At 40.4% G+C, this 24,515-nt stretch overlaps 1 protein-coding gene and 1 long non-coding RNA gene across 8 annotated transcripts in view; one reads left to right on the plus strand and one right to left on the minus strand.

Annotated features, from left to right (window-relative positions):
- Positions 1-9,810: 9,810 nt before the first annotated feature.
- On the minus strand, positions 9,811-20,165 carry LOC116743007. 2 transcript variants are annotated; one of them, XR_004346651.1, is made up of 3 exons: positions 20,039-20,165; positions 17,186-17,337; positions 9,811-10,999 (listed from the first exon to the last, which is right to left on the minus strand). It is a non-coding gene; the product is annotated as an uncharacterized LOC116743007 (long non-coding RNA). The 2 variants fall into 2 exon arrangements; XR_004346652.1 differs by having other exon boundaries at positions 9,811-11,017.
- RCBTB2 (RCC1 and BTB domain containing protein 2) overlaps positions 20,010-24,515 on the plus strand; it is a 38,347-nt gene continuing 33,841 nt past the window's right edge. For 2 of the 6 annotated variants that reach the window (XM_032610991.1, XM_032610992.1), the window contains exon 1: positions 20,010-20,154. The gene's annotated coding sequence lies outside the window, so the exon portion shown is untranslated. Of the gene's footprint in view, positions 20,294-20,388; positions 20,528-24,515 lie in introns of those variants that run through there. The other 4 variants (XM_032610995.1, XM_032610993.1, XM_032610996.1 and 1 more) reach the window with 4 other exon arrangements.

Genomic DNA, 24,515 nt, shown 5'->3' on the forward strand with positions numbered 1-24,515 from the left:
ATAAGAAATAAATGGTTCCAAACTTGAATGCCAAACAAGAAACACTCCTGACTAGGGGGAACTGATTTGAGTTAATGAATGTAGAATACCTTTCCATTAAAGGAAGAACCCTGTGGTTTGGATGAGGAACAGAGGATTCAGTGTGATTCAGCCATGGCTTAAATAAATATATACTCTAACTCTCTCTACTGAAGGGCCCTAGAAACGATGATACCTCAGTAGCAATAAACACACTGTGTGCCCAGATACTGGTTTCTAAATGCCATTATACTGGACTCCGGGCTAGGATGGTGGGGGGATGGAATACAAGATGAGCCTGTGCTATGCCAGAAAGCAGAAAAGCAAAGACTTACAGGCATGTGTAAAAAAGATCATGCCAAGACACATGAGTCTTAAATGCATATTGCCCAGTGAAAGCAGTTGGTCTGAAAAGGTTACATTCCATTTACATGACATTCTGGGAAAGGCAAAACTATAGAATGCTAAACAGAACAATTTGGGGTGGGAGAGGGAATTGAATAGGGAAACTTTTCTGGAAAGTAAAGAATTCTGTGATAATACAAAAAAAACCACTTTGAGGGTTATCTGTTTCCCAACTTCAGATTTTACTCTATAGGATTTTCTAAGAGGAAAGAACACACCCCATACTTATATATGTATGTGTTATAGAATATATATGAAGAACTGAAAACTGCAAGTGTTGGTATATGGCGTTTGTAAATGCATGCAGATAGTCACCTTGATGGAGAGAGTATAATAAAGTTCCACTACATATTGCAATTTGTTTAATAGAATATTTGATTCAGACATCACCTTAGGTTTCATACTGCATTGTAAATAGACTGATTGAAGTTTAATAACAAGTGCAACTGAATTAAACACATAAAATTTCTGTCTCCATCATGTCCTACCCCATTGCAGCAAAAGACTTAAAGTCTCATAACACCTAAGGGACCTACGTGTCACGGACCCTGGGGCACGAAAGGCCAGAATATCATTGATGAGGCTATCACTCTGCTAGCACCTATTCAGAAGTCTGGAACCCACCTGTAGTGTCTCTGAGAAGGGGGACATTTTGATTTAATGTGACAAACTCAGATGGGCCCCATCAAATCTTAAGAGCCCATCTTTCATGGTCCCAGTTGTAAGAATGTCTATAAAATATGAAGAGATGAAATATCACCTGAAGTCTACAGAAACTAAAGTCTGAGGCCTCACGCTATCCCTAGGCTAAATCTCACGGTCCTCTGAAGAAGAGCTTCCCCACCCACGAGCGTGCCTCATCTGGGGCACACGCACACACACCCACACTCACACACGCTCACATACGTTTCCCCCTTTCTTCCCTTAATACTCAATTCCAAGGCAAACTCTGCATTGCACCATTTATTTTCATTTTCTTTTGCCTACATAAGTGGCATGGGGCCAAGCTTACTGATAACTGCAAACTTATGCAGAGTCAGTATTTGTAAAACCTCTCAAAGTGCCTCTTATCACTATCAAAATAGACTAGGTCAGCAGCCTGAAAAGGAAGTAAAACACCGACAAAGAAAGATGATCTCCTTAAACCAGCGTAAACATCCTTCTTTATTTGCCATGGTCTCTTATTATCATCACTTTTCTTTGCTGAAATAGCATGATTTTTTGTGTGTGTGTGTGAGTTGTTATCACCAATTACCCCAGAGAAAGGATAGCACTTATTACTCATTCTTTATTTCTACTTAAAAAACCTGAGGATCTTAAGAGTCCTTCTGCTTTTTTTTATCACAACCTCAGTTTCAATCTCTTTCCAAGATGCTGATTGGCACCTTTGTATCATGTCTTCCCTTGGACAATTTTACCAGCAAACAGTCTAAAACACTAACAGAACCTATTATTTTTGTTTTCCTGGTGAGTCACACAGCTTATTAAAAGCATCTCGAGGCCAGTGCAAGCGTGAATGACTGGATGGTTGATGAAACAGGAAGTTGTTTCAATTAAGTGAAGGGTCACATGGCCTTATGTTAAGATTCCTTTGGCCACTGTCCCTTATAGTTCAAACACATATTTAAATGTGATAATTCCCCTTAAACAATTCAAGCAATTTGGGTTTGGATACAAAGCAACCAGAAGAATGGAACTGATAATTGTAAACCTTGTATAACGCAGGGAGCTCAGCTCTGTGCTCTGTGGTGACTTAGATGGATGGGATGGGGCCGGGGAGGGGGGAAGGGGAGAGGGGGAGGGAGGGCCAAGACGGAGGGGATATATGTGTACATATAGCTGATTCACTTCATTGTACGGCAGAAACTAACACAACATTGTAAAGCAACTATACCCCAATTTAAAAAAAGAAATGAGGGTAAGTTCACTCTCTCTCAGTGCTCTACAGAATCAGGGAGTGTCAGAGCAGGGAGGGACTTTGGGGAGGTTATCAAGGAGAAGCCTTTTATTTTATAGATGAGGAAGCTGGGAGCCAGGGAAGTCTGGTGACTCATGTAAGGCCGGCAGTTAGCTGCTGGACAAAACAGATTTGGCCCAGTGTTTTTCCATTAAATGATGGATTTGTATTATTTTTGGCTATTTTGACAATAAAGAGATTTAACTGTTAATTAAACTGTAACCTTATTATAGTCGTAGCACTGGGTATCATATACATCTCCTAGAAACATGTGGGCAAAGGGCATATGGCTCTAGGCCTTAAACACTGATTTCTGGGAACATTTAGGTGCATTTAAATTCAGAGAGGGATTCAGAAGAAGAAAACCAAGTTCAACATTTTCTGATTTCATTGAAGAATAGATTGCACTAGAAACCATCTTGTCCAACAGAGGAGGCAGTCAAGTACTTCTGGGAACCAAATGTTTTCTGCCATTTACTCTTGGTTTTAGCAATCTTGAGATACCACTGAAAAGGGGGTCGATGGGAAGAATTCAAGGCAAGGAGATCATTATGGTTAAGCGGACAACCATTCTGGAGATCCTAATATCTAAGTCACTGGAGAGGGCAGGAATCGTGGTCAGGAGCCCTTGTTCTGCATCCTCTGCTTCCCCGTTTCAACCCACACCCACTGTGCCTATTAATCTTACCCACCTTCTCCCACATTATACTACTACCATCAGGCTCCTCCCCTTCACCAAGTAAGGAACCATTTAAACATCATTTTGGGGATCTCCCTGGCGGTCCAGTGGTTAGGACTCAGCACTTTCACTGCCGGGGGCCCGGGTTCATCCCTGGTCGGAGAAATAGGATCCCACAGGCCACGTGGTGTGGCAAAAAAAATAATTTTAGTGTTCTCCCATACTTTGTCCAAGTTTGGGCATACAGAAAGCCCTTAATTTGTATTTTAAGTTTGGTATCAACTATTTAGTTGATGTGGAGAAACTGTACCAAATTCGGGTCTGCAATTTGGAGCCATGAGGTTGACCACATAGCAGAACAGAAACCCACACCTGGAATCTCCCAGGTCATCTAAATGTGAAGCCACACTCTTTGTGTGTAACTATTTCTGTGGCTCAGACCCAGTTCTCACTGCCTCTTATTGAATCTCTCGTGTATGTTTTTCTCTTTCTCTCAGGTTAGTGGTGCTTCCCGCAAATAAGGCACAAAAATATCTCAAGTCAGTATATCACTTTTTCTTTACAGGTCACATTCAGCAAACAAGACACACTGGTCAACATAAACTCTACTTGCGTTAGATGTGGTTTCTGATTTATCAGCATCAGCAACAGGATAATTATGGATTTGCTTTCAACAGCAGAGTTTGTATATCCAGTAGGTCTGTAAATCCATTTCAATGAACATTCACTAAGCACCTTCACTGAACGCACTGTTCTGACAGGCACTGTAGAAAATATGGTCTCTTCAGGTGATAGAATCTAATTTATTTAACCTGTTGTGTTATTAGATGTAGTTCCTGTAATTTGCTCATTTTATCTTGTGTTTCTCAGTTTTTGAAAACATCAGAGCAGCAAGTGGTACAGTAGCTGCTTAGTTAATTTTTTATGCACGTTATACTTCTGCTTAAGAGTTTGAAAATTTACCAGTTCATATGCTAATCTGCTACGGATCTGTGTTATTTAATAAAAAATAAATCTGAAAATAGTAATATTAATATTTATCAATGTTTAATTGGCTAAAGTCAACCTTATTATGATCTTATATATTTTTTACATTAAATATCACTGTAAACAATGAAACCATAAAAAGTTCCTGAGCATTTTGAGTCAGATTTTTCAAATCTGAAAGGAATGAATAAGCCTGGGGAATCCGCACTAATCTTTTAAAAATCAGGGTGCTTGAAGAAGAGCCAAAATTATAATGAGCTTGAAGCAAATTATCAAATTAATCCTGGTTGATGCAATGACTGTCTTAACTCACGAAGCCACCTGTCTCCATTTGAAGATGTCAACATCAAAAGTGAAACAGCATTTACTGAGTGCCCGCAGTGCTTCAGGCAGTGAAGAGGAAAGCAAAATGAAAGGGCCTCACTTCAGTGAGCTTATCATTACAGGGGAAGTAATGGGGAGGGTATTTTAAGAGAGAAATAAATAGAAATAACAAGATAATATTGAACAAGAAGAAATTTTAGCATGAGCTCAGGAAAATAATTCCTGTATCAAACTTCTCAGTATAATTGCTGGAGCCATTATGCTACATAGTATTGTTGGAGCCATTAGTATTAATCATAGTAATCATCATTTATTATAAGTGCAGCATAGAGAACAATTCTGCAGTAGTAGGGAGATGGAACAGATAGACTTGAAGAGCTACGTCTCTTCAATTCCACGATGCTGTGCCTACTATGAATTCTAAGAACAGAAGGTCTTAAGCACTTCATTATCAAAGAAAAGTGCCGCCTGATCACATCCAAGCAAGTGTCTTCTTTGAAATTCCACTCCTTTAATTAAAGAAGATAATTCTTAATATAACTGACTCAGTTGAAAAAACACTAGATCCAAGAATGTTGTTTATTGTTTGTTATTGGGAGCATGTGTATCCATCTCCCTATTTTTTTCCTCTTTAAGAAGTAATCTGCAAAATAAGTTTATCTTGTTATTGTGTATAATTATTTGTTTATCTTGTAACTGTGTGCAAAATAAATCAGGTAAAGGATAAAGAATGGAACTATAGTAGAAAAATTAAAGAAATTTAGATTATTTAGTAAATTGATTTAGTAGACTATTTTTTTTTTTTTTTTTTTTTTTTTTTTTTTTTGCGGTACGCGCGCCTCTCACTGCTGTGGCCCCTCCCGTCGCGGAGCACAGGCTCCGGACGTGCAGGCTCAGGGCCATGGCTCATGGGCGCAGCCGCTCCGCGGCATGCGGGATCCTCCCGGACCGGGGCATGAACCTGTGTCCCCTGCATCGGCAGGCGGACTCTCAAACCACTTGCGCCACCAGGGAAGCCCCATAGTAGACTACTTTTAATTGAATTTTTTACTGAGGTAGTTGTAGATTCACATACAGTTATAACAAATAATACAGAAAGTACCTTCTACTCAGTTTCCCTCAACACTTTGCAAAACTCTACTATAATATCACAGCCAGGATACTGACATTGATACATTCCACTGACCTTATTCATATTTCCCCAGCTTAACATGTACACATTTGTATGTACTCAGTCCAATACAATTTTATCACATATGTAGGTTCATGCATCTATCACCACAGTCAACATATTGAACAGTCCATCACCACAAGGATCCCTCCTGTTGCTCTTTTATAACAACATCCAGCTCTCCTCTCCCCCCATTCTTAACTCCTGGCAACCACTAATCGGTGTTCCATTTCTAAAATTTTGTCATTTCAAACATATTGCATAAAAGAATCATACAGGGGCTTCCGGGAAGATGGCGGAAGAATAAGACGCGGAGATCACCTTCCTCCCCACAGATACACCAGAAATACATCTACACATGGAGCAACTCCTACAGAACACCTACTGAACGCTGGCAGAAGATCTCAGACCTCCCAAAAGGCAAGAAACGCCCCCCACGTACCTGGGTAGGGCAAAAGAAAAAAGAATAAACAGAGACAAAAGGATAGGGACGGGACCGGCACCAGTGGGAGGGAGCTGTGAAGGAGGAAAAGTTTCCACACACTAGGAAGCCCCTTCGCGGGCGGAGACTGCGGGTGGCGGAGGGGGAAAGCTTCGGAGCCGCAGAGGATAGCACAGCCACAGGGGTGCGGAGGGCAAGCGGCGAGATTCCCGCACAGAGAATCAGGGCCGACTGGCACTCACCAGCCCGAGAGGCTTGTCTGCTCACCCGCCTGGGCAGGCGGGGCTGGGAGCTGAGGCTCGGGCTTCGGTCGGAGCGCAGGGAGAGGACTGGAGTTGGCGGCGTGAACACAGCCTGCAGGGGGTTAGTGCGCCACGGCTAGCCGGGAGGGAGTTCGGGGAAAAGTCTGGACCTGCCGACGAGGCAAGAGACTTTTTCTTACCTCTTTGTTTCCTGGTGCGCGAGGAGAGGGGATTAAGAGTGCTGCTTAAAGGAGCTCCGGAGACGGGCGCGAGCCGCGGCTAAAAGCGCGGACCCCAGAGACGGGCATGAGACGCTAAGGCTGCTGTTGCCGCCACCAAGATGCCTGTGTGCGAGCACAGGTCACTATCCACACCCCGCTTCCAGGGAGCCTGTGCAGCCCGCCACTGCCAAGGTCCCGGGATCCAGGTTCAACTCCTCCGGTAGAACGTACAGCGCGCCTCAGGCTGGTGCAACGTCACGATAGCCTCTGCCGACGCAGGCCCGCCCCGCACTCCGTGCCCCTCCCTCCCCCGCGGCCTGAGTGAGCCAGAGCCCACGAATCATCGGCTCCTTTAACCCTGTCCTGTCTGAGCGAAGAACAGACGCCCGCCGTCGACCTACACGCAGAGGCGGGGCCAAATCCAAAGCTGAGCCCCTGGGAGCTGTGAGAACAAAGAAGAGAAAGGGAAATCTCTCCCAGCAGCCTCAGAAGCAGCGGATTAAAGCTCCACAATCAACTCGATGTACCCTGCATCTGTGGAATACCTGAATAGACAACGGATCATCCCAAATTGAGGTGGACTTTGAGAGCAAGATTTATTATTTTTTCCCCTTTTCCTCTTTTTGTGAGTGTGTATGTGTATGCTTCTGTGTGAGATATTGTCTGTATAGCTTTGCTTCCACCATTTGTCCTAAGGTTCTATCCATCCATTTTAAAAAAAAATTTTTTTCCTTAATAATTATTTTTTATTTTAATGATTTTACTTTATCTTCTTCTTTCTTTATTTCTTTCTTTCCTTCCTTCCTTCCCTCCTTTAGACAACGAATCATCCCAAACTGAGGAGGTGGACTTTGAGAGCAAGATTTATGATTTTTTCCCCTTTTCCTCTTTTTGTGAGTGTGTATGTGTATGCTTCTGTGTGAGAGTTTGTCTGTATAGCTTTGCTTGCATCATTTGTCCTAGGGTTCTATCCGTCCATTTTATTTTTTTAATTTTTTTTCTCTTAATAATTATTTTTTTATTTTAATAACTTTATTATATTTTATCTTACTTTATTTTATTTTACTTTATCTCCTTTCTTTTTTTCCTTCCTTCCCTCCTTCCTTCCTTCCTCCCTCCCTCCTCTCTTTCTTTCTTTCTCTCTTTCTACTTCTACTAATTCTTTCTTTCTACTTATTCTCCCTTTTATTCTGAGCCGTGTGGATGAAAGGCTCTTGGTGCAGCAGCCAGGAGTCAGTGCTGTGCCTCTGAGGAGGGAGAGCCAACTTCAGCACACTGGTCCACAAGAGACCTCCCAGCTCCACATAATATCAAACGGCGAAAATCTCCCAGAGATCTCCATCTCAACACAATTACCCAGCTTCACTCAACGACCAGCAAGCTACAGTGCTGGACATTCTATGCCAAACAACTAGCAAGACAGGAACACAACCCCACCCATTAGCAGAGAGGCTGCCTAAAATCATAATAAGTCCACAGACACCCCAAAACACACCACCAGACGTGGACCTGCCCACCAGAAAGACAAGATCCAGCCTCATCCACCAGAACAGAGGCACTAGTCCCCTCCACCAGGAAGCCTACACAACCCACTGAACCAACCACTGGGGACAGACGCCAAAAACAACAGGAACTTCGAACCTGCAGCCTGCAAAAAGGAGACCCCAAACACAGTGAGATAAGCAAAATGGGAAGAAAAACACACAGCAGATGAAGGAGCAAGATAAAAACCCACCAGACCTAACAATTGAAGAGGAAATAGGCAGTCTACCTGAAAAAGAATTCAGAATAATGATAGTAAAGATGATCCAAAATCTTGGAAATAGAATAGACAAAATGCAAGAAACATTTAACAAGGACCTAGAAGAACTAAAGATGAAACAAACAACGATGAACAACACAATAAATGAAATGAAAAATACTCTAGATGGGATCAATAGCAGAATAACTGAGGCAGAAGAACGGATAAGTGACCAGGAAGATAAAATAGTGGAAATAACTACTGCAGAGCAGAATAAAGAAAAAAGAATGAAAAGAACTGAGGACAATCTCAGAGACCTCTGGGACAACATTAAACGCACCAACATTCGAATTATAGGGGTTCCAGAAGAAGAAGAGAAAAAGAAAGGGACTGAGAAAATATTTGAAGAGACTATAGTTGAAAACTTCCCTAATATGGGAAAGGAAATAGTTAATCAAGTCCAGGAAGCACAGAGAGTCCCATACAGGATAAATCCAAGGAGAAATACGCCAAGACACATATTAATCAAACTGTCAAAAATTAAAAACAAAGAAAACATATTAAAAGCAGCAAGGGAAAAACAACAAATAACACACAAGGGAATCCCCATAAGGTTAACAGCTGTTCTTTCAGCAGAAACTCTGCAAGCCAGAAGGGACGGGCAGGACATATTTAAAGTGATGAAGGGAGAAAAACCTGCAACCAAGATTACTCTACCCAGTAAGGATCTCATTCAGATTTGATGGAGAAATTAAAACCTTTACAGACAAGCAAAAGCTGAGAGAGTTCAGCACCACCAAAAACCAGCTTTACAACAAATGCTAAAGGAACTTCTCTAGGCAAGAAACACAAGAGAAGGAAAAGACCTAAAATAACGAACCTAAAACAATTAAGAAAATGGGAATAGGAACATACATATCGATAATTACCTTAAATGTAAATGGACTAAATGCTCCCACCAAAAGACACAGATTGGCTGATGGATACAAAAACAAGACCCATATATTTGCTGTCTACAAGAGACCCACTTCAGACCTAGAGACACATACAGACTGAAAGTGAGGGGATGGAAAAAGATATTTCATGCAAATGGAAACCAAAAGAAAGCTGGAGTAGCAATTCTCATATCAGACAAAATAGACTTTAAAATCAAGACTATTAGAAGAGACAAAGAAGGACACTACATAATGATCAGGGGATCGATCCAAGAAGAAGATATAACAATTGTAAATATTTATGCACCCAACATAGGAACACCTCAATACATATGGCAAATACTAACAGCCATAAAAGGGGAAATCGACAGTAACACATCCATAGTAGGGGACTTTAACACCCCACTTTCACCAATGGACAGATCATCCAAAATGAAAGTAAATAAGGAGACACAAGCTTTAAATGATACATTAAACAAGATGGGCTTAATTGATATTTATAGGAAATTCCATCCAAAAACAACAGAATACACATTTTTCTCAAGTGCTCATGGAACATTCTCCAGGATAGATCATACCTTGGGTCACAAATCAAGCTTTGTAAATTTAAGAAAATTGAAATTGTATCAAGTATATTTTCCGACCACAACACTATGAGACTAGATATCAGTTACAGGAAAAGATCTGTAAAAAATACAAACACATGGAGGCTAAACAATACACTACTTAATAATGAAGTGATCACTGGAAGAAAGGCCCTTTTTCAATTTTATTCTAGAGGCCTAGACTATTCTTAAAGCCTAAAAGGTTTTAACATCTTTTAGGCTTTAAGCATATGCAATTTCTTTCGAGAATTAAATGTGCCAAAGAAATTAAAATTTCTTAAATGTAGGCTAAGGGGAGACTACTTATTATTTTTACCACTAGGTGAAAATTGTGCCCGTTTTATTTTCTTGGTGATTGGAAAATATCTCTCTAATAAAATTCATGTTTTTCTCAAAGTTTTTTTTTTTTTTCCTGCAACAGGTTGATTCTGTCCCACTGGGCTACAGAGTATTGTTAATTATAACAATAAGATACACAAAGAAAAAAAATCTCAAAAATTTTCAGATCAGGAAATGCTTAAATGTTTCCAACAAATGTTTATCAGGAAATGTTATTCCAGAATCAAAACATTTCCTGTCTGATGATTATGCCATGGAGAAAAATCACGTGATGCCAGTTATGTGGTCTTATAAAAAAGAATTTTTATGATGGGACGTATTTGTTTGGAAAAAAAATCCATTGTAAGTAACATGAGATAGATGAGAATTGCCCAGAATCATACTTTTTTAAAAAGTTGATTATTCACATTAAAATCTAAACCTTAAACCTTACAGAAAAATATAAGGAATAAAGTAGAAATTCACCAACATCTCACTACTCAGAGATGACCACTCTTAATATTTAAATGAACATAATTCCAGGTAGGTCTTGGTGCATATATACACAATTGTGTTCAATTTTATGTAAATAGTTTTAATGTTACGTATCATATCAGCAACATAACATAGATATCTTTCCCTGTCAATAAGTCTAGAACTGCACTGTAAGTTCATAATTGTGCATATGTATCATGTGTATCCATTGGGACATTCCAAGCTTCAGCAGCAGCTCTCCAAATATCAAGTCCTCATGAGACAATATGAAAAAAGCCTGAAGAGAAGAAGGGAGCAGCTGAGTGGGTGGAGAGGTCTTTCTTCAGCGTGACCTTCCTCATAAGTGTCTTCATCGGGGACTAATCACCTGCCGACCCCAGACACTGCCAATGAGAATGGATTGATATGACATGCTCACACAAGCCAGGATTTCTTCTCTGTGACTGACCACATCACTACCTAAACAAAAACAGGGTTCTGTGAGCAAGAAAAAAGGGAAGGAACACATGAAGCAAGTTTAAACCCATGAATTCACAATGATACCAACAGACAAACTCATTTGGTCACCGTTGGAGACTGTTAGTGAAACAACTCATTATTTTGTAAACTAGCAAATTAAGAGAAAGAATTAAATGCTTATCCTGCTCTCACTGGGAAACCAAATCATTGAGGAAAGTAATTTCCATTTATAAAAGTATTCCAGCTAATAAATGGAGGAGAAATGATGGAGTTAGGAGATCACCATTTATAACACTAGATGTTAATCTAATTCAGTTGACTGTACCCAGTATAGTATGGATATAGGCATTGAGCATCAACAATTACTAACTTCATAGAAAGAAACAATCCAACATCACATGCCTCCTGATGGAAGGACACGCCACCATCTAAGAAGTCATCTTGCCAAGAAAAAAAGAAGAACCCAAATCTAACCAAGACTCTAGATTACCAATTTATGAAAAGCATAAAGAGTGCATTCAGCAAAAACCAGATTTTGGAAAATCCAGAGGACAAATAACCTGGTTTCTTTAACAAATAAATTTCAAGGAAGCAAAAGGAACTGAAGAGGGAACTTATGGATTAAAAGAGACTTAAAAGACATATCAACCAATTGCAATGAGTAGACTTTATTTGAATCCTGAGTCACTGAAACTGTTAAAAAATATATATGGTACTTGTGAAGGTAATTAAAAATTTGAACTCTGAAAGGATGTCTCATGATCAAGGAATTCATGTTAGTTTTTGAAAGTATGATAATATTTTGGTTATGCTTTTTATGAAAGAGTTCTTATCTTTTAGAAACATCCATTGAAATATTTACAGATGAAGTGATAAGATGCTTCAAAATAATATGGTGGTGGAAAGAAGTATTGATAAAACAATTTTGGCTGTGAATTGCTAATTGCTGAAGCTGAATGATGAGTACTTGGGGGCTTATTAATCTTTCTGCCTATTTTTGTATATGTTTGAAATTTTTCCTAATAAAAAGTAAAAGAAAGAAAGAAGAAAAGAAAGGAAGGAAGGAAGGGAGAGAGGGCAGCTTTTAGGTAGGCAACCAATAGTATTTGCCATACTTTAATTAATCTAATTAGTTTGTCATAGAACATATAGGCTGTTTTCCATTTTTTCCTAATTATAAAAATGCTGTGACATACATCCTTCTGCATACATCTTTTCATATTAACAGATTCCTAAAGGTGGGATTATTGAGTCAAAGGACAAATTTAACACATAAAGTCAAACTGCCTTCAAAAGGGCTCTACCAAACCACACTTTCAAATGGATTTTTAAATTATTTAAATAATATCATTGAGATTCTTATTAGGATAGCATTAGACTTACAAATTTATCTTAGGAAAATTGACATCCTTACATTATTGAATCTTCCCATCTAAAAACAAATAGCCAAAGCAATCTTAAGAAAAACAGAGCTGGAGGAATCAGGCTCTCACACTTCAGACTATACTACAAATCTACAGTAATCAAGACAGTATGGTACTGGCACAAAAACAGAAATATAGATCAATGGAACAGAATAGAAAGCCCAGAGATAAACCCATGCACATATGGTCACCTTATCTTTGATAAAGGAGGAAGGAATATACAATGGAGAAAAGACAGCCTCTTCAATAAGTGGTGCTGGGAAAACTGAACAGCCACATGTAAAAGAATGAAATTAGAACACTTCCTAACACTATACACAAAAATAAAGTCAAAATGGATTAAAGACCTAAATGTAAGGCCAGTCACTATAAAACTCTTAGAGGAAAACATAGGCAGAACACTCTATGACATAAATCACAGCAAGATCCTTTTTGACCCACTTCTTAGAGAAATGGAAATAAAACCAAAAATAAACAAATGGGACCTAATGAAACTTCAGAGCTTTTGCACAGCAAAGAAACCATAAACAAGCTGAAAAGACAGCCCTCAGAATAGGAGAAAATATTTGCAAATGAAGCAACTGACAAAGGATTAATCTGTAAAATATACAAATAGCTCATGCAGTGTAATATCAAAAAAACAAACAACCCAATCCCAAAATGGGCAGAAGACCTAAACAGACATTTCTCCAAAGAAGATATACAGATTGCCAACAAACACATGAAAAGATGCTCAACATCACTAATCATTAGAAAAATGCAAATCAAAACTACAATGAGGTATCACCTCACACCAGTTAGAATGGGCATCATCAGAAAATCTATAAACAACAAATGCTGGAGAGGGTGTGGAGAAAAAGGAACCCTCTTGCACTGTTGGTGGGAATGTAAATTGATAGAGCCACTATGGAGAACAGTATGGAAGTTCCTCAAAACACTAAAAATAGAAGTACCATATGACCCAGCAATCCCACTACTGGGCATATACCCTGAGAAAACCATAATTCAAAAAGAGTCATGTACCACAATGGTCATTGCAGCACTATTTACAATAGCCAGACATGGAAGCAACCTAAGTGTCCATTGACAGATGAATGGATAGAGAATATGTGGCACATATATACAATGGAATATTACTCAGCCATAAAAAGAAACGAAATTGAGTTATGTGTAGAGAGGTGGATGGACCTAGAGTCTGTCATACAGAGTGAAGTAAGTCAGAAAGAGAAAAACAAATACCGAATGCTAACACACATACATGGAATCTAAAAAAAAAAAAAAGGTTCTAATGAACCTAGGGGCAGGAGACAGGAATAAAGACACAGATGTAGAGAATGGACTTGAGGACACAGGGAGGGGGAAGGGTAAGCTGGGACGAAGTGAGAGAGTAGCATTGATATATATACACTACCAAATGTAAAATAGATAGCTAGTGGGAAGCAGCTGCATAGCACAGGAGATCAGCTCGGTGCTTTATGTCCACCTAGAGGGGTGGGATAGGGAGGGTGGGAGGGAGGTGCAAGAGGGAGGGGATATGGGGATATATGTATATATATAGCTGATTCACTTTGTTATACAGCAGAAACTAACAAAACATTGTAAAGTAACTGTTCTCCAAAAAAGATGTTAAAAAAATAAATTAAAAATTTTAAAAATAAAAAACAGTATTCCTCTCGATTTTGCCTTCCTCTGTCTCAGTAGTTTTATAGTTTTCTAACTGATTTTTGTATATTGAGTTTGTAACTGGCCACATCACTAAACTCTATAATTTCTAAAAGCTTTTCAGTTTACATTCCTGGGTTTTCAAGGTATATTTTGGTCATGCCAAAAGTAAGAGCGATTAAGGTGGTGTTTGACAAAGAGATCCAGAAAAACTCAAATTCAGCTCTTGACCTGCTTTTCTTTAAGGTCCCCAAGAAAAGTACATGCACATGCACAAAAAAACAAAGCAAGGCAAGTAATCACTGTTATTACCTGATAACTTGCCCTGGGCGCTAGTGTTTAACTCAGGGAGATCAGGCTACACCATTACCCTGTATATGCCTACATGACAGAACCAAAGCAGGCCCTGAAACCTGTCCTGGATCTTGGCTCTTGCCCCTGCAATGCGGGCTAAGGACAAGCCAGAGCACTTGGCCAGGAGAAGCATGTACTAGAGCAAAAAAGCATTTGCTACAATACTTGGGGCAATTGGATTCTCACTGAGCTTGCCTTTCAGGCACAAGGAATGTAAAGCCACAAATGGAGTTAGTATGTTGGCTGTCTCACAAGAGGAAGCTCTGGCTTTTTTTTCTCAAACCTTAAAAAAATGGAGCCACAAGAGCCACTCAGTGCCTCCCACTAGACAGGATGGCACAATAACAGCTCCTTTCTCTGTGGGCAGGCAACTGTAAAGTGCCTTTGAACTAGATCAATCCGAAAACTGGAATGGAACAATGGGTTAGGGAAAAGAGGCTGTGAGCACCCCTTAGCCAAAAAATCTAGTTGCATCATCTATAAATAATGGTAAATTTTCTGTATCCTTTTCAGTCTTCAATATTCCTTACTTCACTTTCTTATCTAATTGTATTAGCTGGTACTTCCAGAATAGCATTATAGCATTAATTAGAGATAAGTAGCACTACTGTTTTATTACTATATTTAATGGACATGCTGTTAGGATTTCACCAGTAAACATGAAGCTAGTTTTCAGTGTGTGTATGTAGCCATTTAGCAAAATTTCTTTTATCAAAAATGAATATTGACAATTGAATTTTATCAAAGATGTTCTCAGCATCAATCAAAACATTCCTATTGCTTTGACCTATTTTTTTTTTTTTTTTTTTTTTTTTTTTTTTGCGGTACACGGGCCTCTCACTGCTGTGGCCCCTCCCGTTGCGGAGCACAGGCTCCGGACGCGCAGGCTCAGCGGCCATGGCTCACGGGCCCAGCCGCTCCGCGGCACGTGGGATCCTCCCGGACCGGGGCACGAACCCGTGTCCCCTGCATCGGCAGGCGGACTCTCAACCACTGTGCCACCAGGGAAGCCCCATGACCTATTTTTTTAAATGTACTACACCTTCATTGTGCTTCGCAGATGTTGTGTTTTTTTACAAACTTAAGGTTTGTGGCAACACTCTGTTGAGCAAGTCTATTGGCACCATTTTTTCCAACAGCGTTTTCTCACTTCGTGTCTCTGTGTCACATTTTGGTAATTCTCACAGTATTTCAAACCCTCCATCAACAAAAAGATTACGACTCACTGAAGGCTCAGATGATGTTTGTCATTTTTTTTTATCATTTTTTATCTCAGGTATGTACATTTTTTAGACATAATGCTATTGCACGCTTTATAGACTATAGTACAGTGCAAACACAACCCTTACATGCACTGGGAAACCAAAAAACTCATGCAACCCACTTAGGCATACCTTGGAGGTTGGGTTCCAGATCACCACAATAAAGCAAATATTGCAATAAGGTGAGTCACATGCATTCCTTGGTTTCCCAGTGCATAAAAAAGCCATGTCTACACTATACTGCAGTCTTTTGACCTATTATTATGGAAAACTATGTGAATATTTTCTCAAAATCTTCTCAAATCTGTCTTCTCCTGTCTTTAAGCCCACCCCACTGTCACACTGAGTTCAAGGACTCCTTGTGTCCTGCCTGGGCTGATGCAATAGAGCCTTAACATGGTCCCCCTGGCCCCAGGCTCACCATCCTCCCCACTGCACACTCCTGGCACCTTGATCTCGGACTTCCAGCCTCTAGAACTGTGAAAAACAAGTTTCCATTACTTATAAACCATCCATTCTGGTACTTTGTTAAAGCAACCAGAACTGACTAAGACAGTAGATAAACTTAACAGATGTGGTGATGGGAATTTTAATCTCTAAAATAGTGACCTATAATGTCTCAGAGTAAAACTTTCTAGTTCAAAGAATTTAGCAATACTAAGTCAATAGATCAAAGTAATCAAAGATTTTGGAAATGAACTTACATGTGATCTAGTCATCTTTCCCTCCTGCTTTTAATTTTGAACTCCCTGGAGAAAATTATTGGTCCCAAATAAAATGGAAATATTTAATGAAACACACTATTTTGTACACAGATTTTCTAAAAAGAAACAGTTTTTAAAAAAAATTTTTAGTTGATTTACAATGTGTTAGTTTCAGGTGTACTAAGTGAATCAGTTATACATATATATCCATTCTTTTTAAAAAGAAACAGTTTTAACTTCTGAGAAAATATTCACACAATTTTTAAAAAATGATAATAATACAGAAAATGTTTGTATTGTTAGATAATTATCAGGATTCAGCTGGAATACAGTGTAAGGAATGTATGACCTTCAACTGTCCATAATGTGGAAAAAGTGAAACATGCAAGGCAGGAAGATCTGGCCTTGAGAGTTGATAGGAGTGACTTAATTTCTTGGAATCTGAGTTGCTTTACCCGTAAACTGAGGATAACCTCTTGCCTTACAGGACTGTTGTAAGCTCTAAATGAGGTAATATAGGTAAAGCTGCTGTTATAAAATAGGTGCTTAAAAAATTGTAGCTCTCATTATTAAACCTATCAGTTTGAGCTTTTTCTGAGAACAAACATATTAACTGATAAATTTCCTCCACTTACAAAATATAACTAGGGGGAAAAATGGGGCAGGCACATGGGACCTCTCTGTACTATCTTTGCAACTTCATGCGAATCTATAATTATTTTAAAGTAAAAAGTTAGAAAGAATTTCTTCTACTTAGAGTCCTATGAGAAGTACCTGTACCTTCGCATCTTGTTCAATGGCATTGCTGTTATCGTTCATGTGGTAGATAACGAAATCCTGCTATTTGTCCTATGAGTGGCAGGATGGATTGGAAGAAGCACTGCAACTACGATTCCAAGGACTTGAGACAACTTACTTCACAATCACAGCATCTATAAAATGAAGATTTATATTTAATCTCTCTCAGCTCTATGATTTTCTAAATCTGATGGTACAAAGCTACAGTTACTGCAAAGAAACATTATATAAATTACCAAGATTTGCTGAATAAATGTCTAATGTTAAAAGTGACTAAACAATAAACATTTACTTATTGCATAGTAAAAGTTAACATAATGTAAAGGTAAAACAAAATATTATATATATTTCAAGATTGTAATATTTAAAATGTTATATAAATCCAAATTATTGTATTTAAAATATTACTTAAATTCAAAACATGGTGAAATCAGATGCCTGCCTGCAGAGCTGATGGTACTCTAAGGAAGTTGGTTTCTACACATTTTTTTTTCTACACATTTTTGATCATGTACTCTGATCACAAAAAATATGCAGTATTGTCAGTCTCCATATTAAATACTAGTCAAGTTTGATTTCTTAATTTAGATAAAAATAGAGATATTCTAACAATTTCTTCCCACATTCCAGCTGCTCTAGGGGTCAGATTTGTTGCAGGAAGTTTCCTATTCTATATTCCAGGACTACACCTGTTGAATCCTCTGTTCTGATCATTCGTGCTGTAATCACATCTTAACATTAAGTTCCCCATTAGCAATTGGTTTCAGTGGTAGATATCAGAGAAAGTCTATGCTATAAACTGTCTTTTCATTTTTCATCATTTAGGAGTAATCTCAGGACTAAAAACTTCAGGACTTTTAAGAAGTATCTATCTTATTTTAAGAATACCCTAATTTTAAAAAATAAATACTAATTTGTAAAGCACATTATTTCTGCAGGGAAAGGATTATTATACAGGTTGATTTGTAAATTATGTGTGACATTTTGTATGAAAGTGGTTTTCTATAATTTTGCTCTCTAAATGGTGACTCAAATCCCTTAAAATGCCTTAAATATAATGTAGTCTGGATACAGGGACAAAGTGGAAGGAAATATTGAATGTTTGAATTAGAAAGAATTCCTAAACTTGTTTAATGATGAATTTTAGCTTTGATGGTGATCAGAGGAAAAGTCTTTTCCTGAACAGAAAAATAAGTGATTTTTTAGCGTGGACTCAGCGTTATGCTGCTTTGCCACAAGGAAAGGAAGAAGAAGAAAACTGGTTGATCAGGGTATAAGAAAAGGTGACTTAAAGCCTATCTGGATTAGTATCAACCACATTTAAGAGGTGCGTCTATCCAGGCTGTCAGGCCCAGAACTGGCACAAATCATCCAAAATGAAAGTAGACTATAGATCCATGCTCCTATTTAGGTCTTTTAATGCAGTAGGAAAGCATATTTGAGGAACTAAAGGCACATAATCAATGTCAATTTGATTCCACAAACAATTCTTAAGCATTTTGTGATACAGGTATTAATAAGGCATGATCTGTGCCCTCAAAAGAGTTTCACAATCTAGTGAGACAGACATATCACAAATAATTGTTGTATAAGGAAGGTATGTTTAAATGATAACCCTACCTCATCTGACTACTCTCCTTAGTCTGGCCACCCTCCCCCTTAGATAAATACTGTTGAAGGAGTTCTTTCTGATTATCCTTTTCAAATGAAAACTCTAAGCTGTCCTTTCACTTATGGCTATATCACAGTTTACATTAAAAGGCCAAAGGATAACATTGTTTCGGGGGAAAAGTTCTTCGTATGCAATGCCGTGCATGTTAGATTTCTGCCCGGCTTATATCCTATAAAATCGAATAAATGCAAGCCTTCTTCTGGGGCTCAAAGGACTATGCGCTGATGATAGACATAATTATCTGCCAACTATAGCAGCTGCCATAAAAGCAGCTAGACATTCTGGAATGATGCTTTTCCAATGAAATGACAAAAGCCAGACCAAACAAAAGACTGACACGGTCATTCTGGGTTGAAATCTGTTATTCCATCCAGCTGTTCTACTTTTGGCAAATCATTTGAACGTTGAACCTGTGTCATTAAAAAGCCAGTGTGAAAGCAGTCAGCTTTACTCCATAGGAACAGCTAATAACACCAGCTGTGGAGCATTTTACCAAAACCCACTGGGGCCGAAGTAAGTGTAGTAAAGTGGGAGAAATTATTGCACATTATCAGGCTGTGATGCATTTTACTAAAATCTACTAAGGCCAAGAGAAGTGCAGTGTAATACAAGAAATCACTGCAAATTAATAGAGAGTGTGGTTGTTCCAGAAGACCTTGGTCCCCAGGTAGGCAGGTCATCCCTTCAGCACCCATCACTCATTATTTCGGCCTCTGTATTAGAAAGGTACAGCAGTGAGAGGAAAGCAGGGAAACCGTGGGGAGAAGTGATCTGAGCTCCTTGATGGAGGGACCACCAGTAGAAAAGCTGGCACAGACTGGGGGAGAGGGACTGTGTAAGAGCTTGCCGCATCATCCGCGCGCCTCACCCTTCCGGGTCAGGCATCTCCAAATTCCCAAGACTCTGGGGACCAGAACCCTGGAGAAGGTGGGGGTTTCCCACGGCGGAATCCCCAGGGAAACGGCGGAGATGGACCCAGCGGGAGAGCTAGTGTCCAGTCCTAGGGGTCTGATCGGAGCCGAGAGAGTCGGCGAGAAAGGGGCGGGGGCGCCAGGGGGCGGCAGGGGGCAGCGGAGAGGAGGGGCGAGGCGCCGTCGCCCGGCCCCCTCCCCTCCCCTCCCTTCGGGCGCGCACCCCTCCTCTTTCCCTCCCCGGTCGGTCACCCGAGCGCGTCCCGCCGAGGCCGGGCTGCTTCAAGGGGAGGCGCCAACTCATCGCGGCGGCGGGCAGTAACGGCGACCTGGTAGGCGGAGCGGCTGTGGCTCGGGCCTGCGTTGTGGTAAGGACATAGGGGATGGCGTAGGAAGTCGCGCGGGGGGGAAGCCAGGCTAGAAGCCGGCCGCTCTCAGACCTCCCCAGCGGCGAGTCACCTCTCCCCACACCGTCCCCGCCGCCCGAGCTCCCGGCGCCTGGTTTCGGTGAGGAGTAGCCCCTGGGGCGACAGCCCCGCCCGAGCCGCGAGCCCACGCGTCTCCGCGCGTGCGCAGGTCGTCTGGCGAGGGCCGGGAGTGGGGCTCTGGAGCGACACCCTCGCCCAGGCCTAGGGCCGAGGTGTCGCCGCGCGTGCGCAAAGTCGATTGGCTGGGGCTGGGCGCGCGGCGCCCGGATTGTACTTTGACCCAGGCCGCGGGCCGAGGCGGCACTGCGCATGCGTGAGTTGGCTGGCGGAAGTGGCGCGCCGCTGCTGAGGGTTGTCTCTGGCTTCGCACCAGGGCTGTTGCCTTCTTGGAGGCCTCTCCTCCTTCGGCCAGCGCAGGGGAGGCACCTGCCTCGGAGTTCCTTTCGCACTCTACGACCCCGTTAGGCTGCTGTTTTCATTTATGTCGCCTAGACCCTCGGCTCCCGTTCTGTGTATCTATATTCACCGAGCTTCCGGCCCCGGCTCGTTAAACTCATTATTATGCGTTCGACATTTGGTCTTGATGTCGAGGGATAGCGCAGAAAGTTTGACTAAGCTCGGCGAAGCTGTTTTGGAACTGCTGTGGAGGGATGGGGAGAAATCACCATAAATCTTTATTTTAAGCCGGAAGATACTACCCTGCTTAGCCCCGGAAATAGGGATTTTCAGACGCTGAAAACTTTCCAAGTGCTCTGCCCTGGCCGAGAAAGAACTTCCTGCCTGAGTTGGAAGGCTAGTTCAGAGTGAACTTTTTGCTTTTGTTCTTTGGGAAATTACATAATAAGTCGGAACAGTTAGAGCCCAGGACTGTAACAAAATGCATGTCGTAGAGCTGCCTGATGCCGCGCTTGGCGACTTAATTGAAACGACGCTCTTACCCCCAGACTGGGAATTGACAGTCCCTGTTTAATGTTTATTGAGCCTCCTGGCTTTGCACCCTTCTAGTACTACGTTCCTGCTTGGCTTTACACCTTCCTGGGCAGTGGTACTTAAGTCAGTTTCGTGACTCCTGGGGATGTTCTTGGAATGATTTTTAACGTCATTACTGTGTGCTTTGTAATCTTATATGATGTGATGATACGGACATTTGGAGGCTAGAATAGAAGAAGCCCTTAACTATCGGAGAATCTGAGTACTCAAAGGTGAAATGTAACCTCTCTTAACCAGGGCACTAGGCAATATACACGTTATTAAGTAGTAGGTAAAGGCAGGTGGAATGCTGTATTCTTGCACACCCCACTCCTTCCACGCAGGCCTCAACTGCTGTTACTGGGTTTACCAAGCCGGCCTCCACCCTTAGGCCTGTGCATTTGCTATTTTCTCAATGCTCAAAGCTCACTTTCCCCCTCCACCCAAATCTGCATGGCACCCAACTTCATTCAGATCTCAGATTAATTGCCATCACTTCAGAGATGACTGCCTGAGCCACTTCTCTCACTCTCCATCTCCTTATCCTGCTCTATTTGGCTTTGTAGCATTTATCACTATCTGATACTCTGGATTTGTATGTGTATGTGCTGTCTCCCCCATAATGGCAGCTCAGTAGATATTTGTTAACTGTATAAATGAAATTGGTATTTGGCTCCAGAAGTACTTTATACTGAAGTCACAGTGTGCGTTCATTCATTCAAAAAACATTTACTGAGTGACCACTTTGTATCAGGTTGTCTAGGTGTTTAGAGTATGTCAGTGAACAAAATAGACAAAGATCTCTTCCCTCTGGAGCTTACATTCTAGCAAAGAATGATTAACAGTAAACATACTAATTATTTATTGGGTTAGAAAATTATAAGTGCCATAAAAAATGAAAAAAGGAGAGCAGAGAAAGGGGACTGAGTACAGGTGTGCGTTGCAATTTTAAACAGCATGGTTATGGTGGGTCTGAAGGATAAACTGAAGATGATGTTCATGACGGAGAACTGGTTTTTAGAATTCAGTATCTTTCTGGGACAACTTTGTTTGTTTTACCATTCTCTGCTATGTGTTTCATGGGGCCCCACAGCATGTCCATTGTGACAAATGTAACTGTCCTTTGTAGTATATAGGTGAAAAAATATTTTTTCCAAAAAGAGTTCACATTTTTCAGAATTTTACTTTAATGCAGCAAATCAAATGAAGAGACTGGGCTCTTGAATGGAAAAGACTGGCCAAACGAATACTACAGATGGGTTGAAAAATAACCTGTATATTTTCTTCACGTTTTACTGCACTTTGCAGTTGCTTCTTAATGTCCCTCTGACTGTGGATGACTAAGTGAAGTTGTTTTCTAAGAGTGGTTATTGATTTTCTTTATTTGGAACTGTGTTGAAGATTCACCTGGTATGATGTCATGCTTTAAGTTACTAAATTATTGCTCTTTGAGATATTTGAATGAACCAGACAAGCCTAGCCAAATTGCACTCCGTAATTAAAGGATGCTTTGTGAAAGAGGCTGATAGGAACAATTTTGGAAAGTGAAGTGTTTTTCCCTTTGGGTCCTTTACTTAAGTGGATTACAAACACTGTGTTTAAATATCAAAAGCTATTAATCTAAAACTATAAATGTAGAGTACCCATGGGATTTGCTTATGACTTTAGCAGTTTGTCATATTTAATTTTGGTTTTATCATGTGGTTAAAGTGAAATTAAAATGCCCCTAAGATGCTGTTACTTTTTTTTTTTTTTTTTTTTAATTTTATTTATTTATGGCTGTGTTGGGTCTTCGTTTCTGTGCGAGGGCTTTCTCTAGTTGTGGCAAGTGCAGGCCACTCTTCATCACGGTGCACGGGCCTCTCACTATCGTGGCCTCTCTTGTTGTGGAGCACAGGCTCCAGACGTGCAGGCTCAGTAATTGTGGCTCACGGGCCCAGCCGCTCTGCGGCATGTGGGATCCTCCCAGACCAGGGCTCGAACCCGTGTCCCCTGCGTCGGCAGGCAGACTCTCAACCACTGCGCCACCAGGGAAGCCCCGATGCTGTTACTTTTGAGGTTTACTGGAGTTGACTTACTATAAATCAAAATTGACCAGGAAAGAGATATGAGAATATCTTTGGAAGAGAATGGAATGATGGAATGGAATGATCAGGGTTGCAGGGTGGCATCAGGGACTCCTGTTCATGAAAATGGAAGGCTAAATGAGGATGCTTACTTAAAAGGAGCAAATAGCTTGCCTCCCTGAAAGGGATATTCATAGTGTCCTTCAATGGAAGGCTGATAGGATCCTTGTCGCTTTCATTATCCAGAAGGAACATGTGTCTAATTCACACAGTGACCTCATCTTAACGTGAAAGTCTCCAGGGAATTTAAGGTGTAGTAGTTTCTTTCAGCATGCCTGTGACACTGGGGTGTGTCTTCTATGTGTCTTCAGCTTTGCTAATCTAACCTGAGCTCATATCTATTGGGTTGGCCAAAAAGTTCGTTTGGGTGTTCCTGTAACATCCTATGGAAAAACCCGAACGAACTTTTTGGCCAACCCAATAGTACCTCTGTCTCCCCATGCAAGACATTGACAAGTACCAGTATGTGAGTAAATCATGAATTGTGACCCCATTATAATATGTTCTGTATTACGCTGAATGTATTTGACTGAACAGTTTGAATCATAAATGGAAATGAGCCAAGGCCAAGAGGGGCTACCATGTTGAATGAATATTTACATTGTGGGGCAGAGATGGTTAACAGTTAGTATTCTATTTAATAGGCATGTTAAGGGCTTTAAAAAAAATTGTACTAGATATATAAGAATCTAAAATTCGAATGGATTTACAAATGTCTCAAGTATCAGTTCATTTTTGCTAGTATAACAATCTAAAAATATTTGTATAGTTTACGTTGATTATTTTTCGTATTTGAAAGTGACACTTTTTGCTGTACTTGGCTGAAAAGACCAACTTTAATGAGCTCAGTAATATTTTCAAACTAAATGCAACTTTGGTTTGGATTAAAGCTCTACTTCATCACTCTTGGCGAAGTTTGGAAACCTTTGTACAGCGAAATCATTAAAATAGCAACTATGTTTCTGTGTTTCATAAGTCAGTTTGCTGTTTATCATACACATATGGCAATACCATTCCCACTGAGGTTGTGCTTTAGTTTTAGTTCGGCTTTTAGTTTTTTAGTTTTGTCCATCCTGTTTATAATTGTCCCACTTTAGTTAGCAGCTGTGTAGGGTATCTTACTGTTATTTGTCATTGACTTATGGCAGCTCATTCAAGTGGAGGTAAATTATGCCTATCATCCTTTTTTGCAAGCGATAATTGGGA

The sequence above is a fragment of the Phocoena sinus genome, chromosome 18, assembly GCF_008692025.1.
Source record: "Phocoena sinus isolate mPhoSin1 chromosome 18, mPhoSin1.pri, whole genome shotgun sequence".
NCBI lineage: Eukaryota > Metazoa > Chordata > Mammalia > Artiodactyla > Phocoenidae > Phocoena > Phocoena sinus.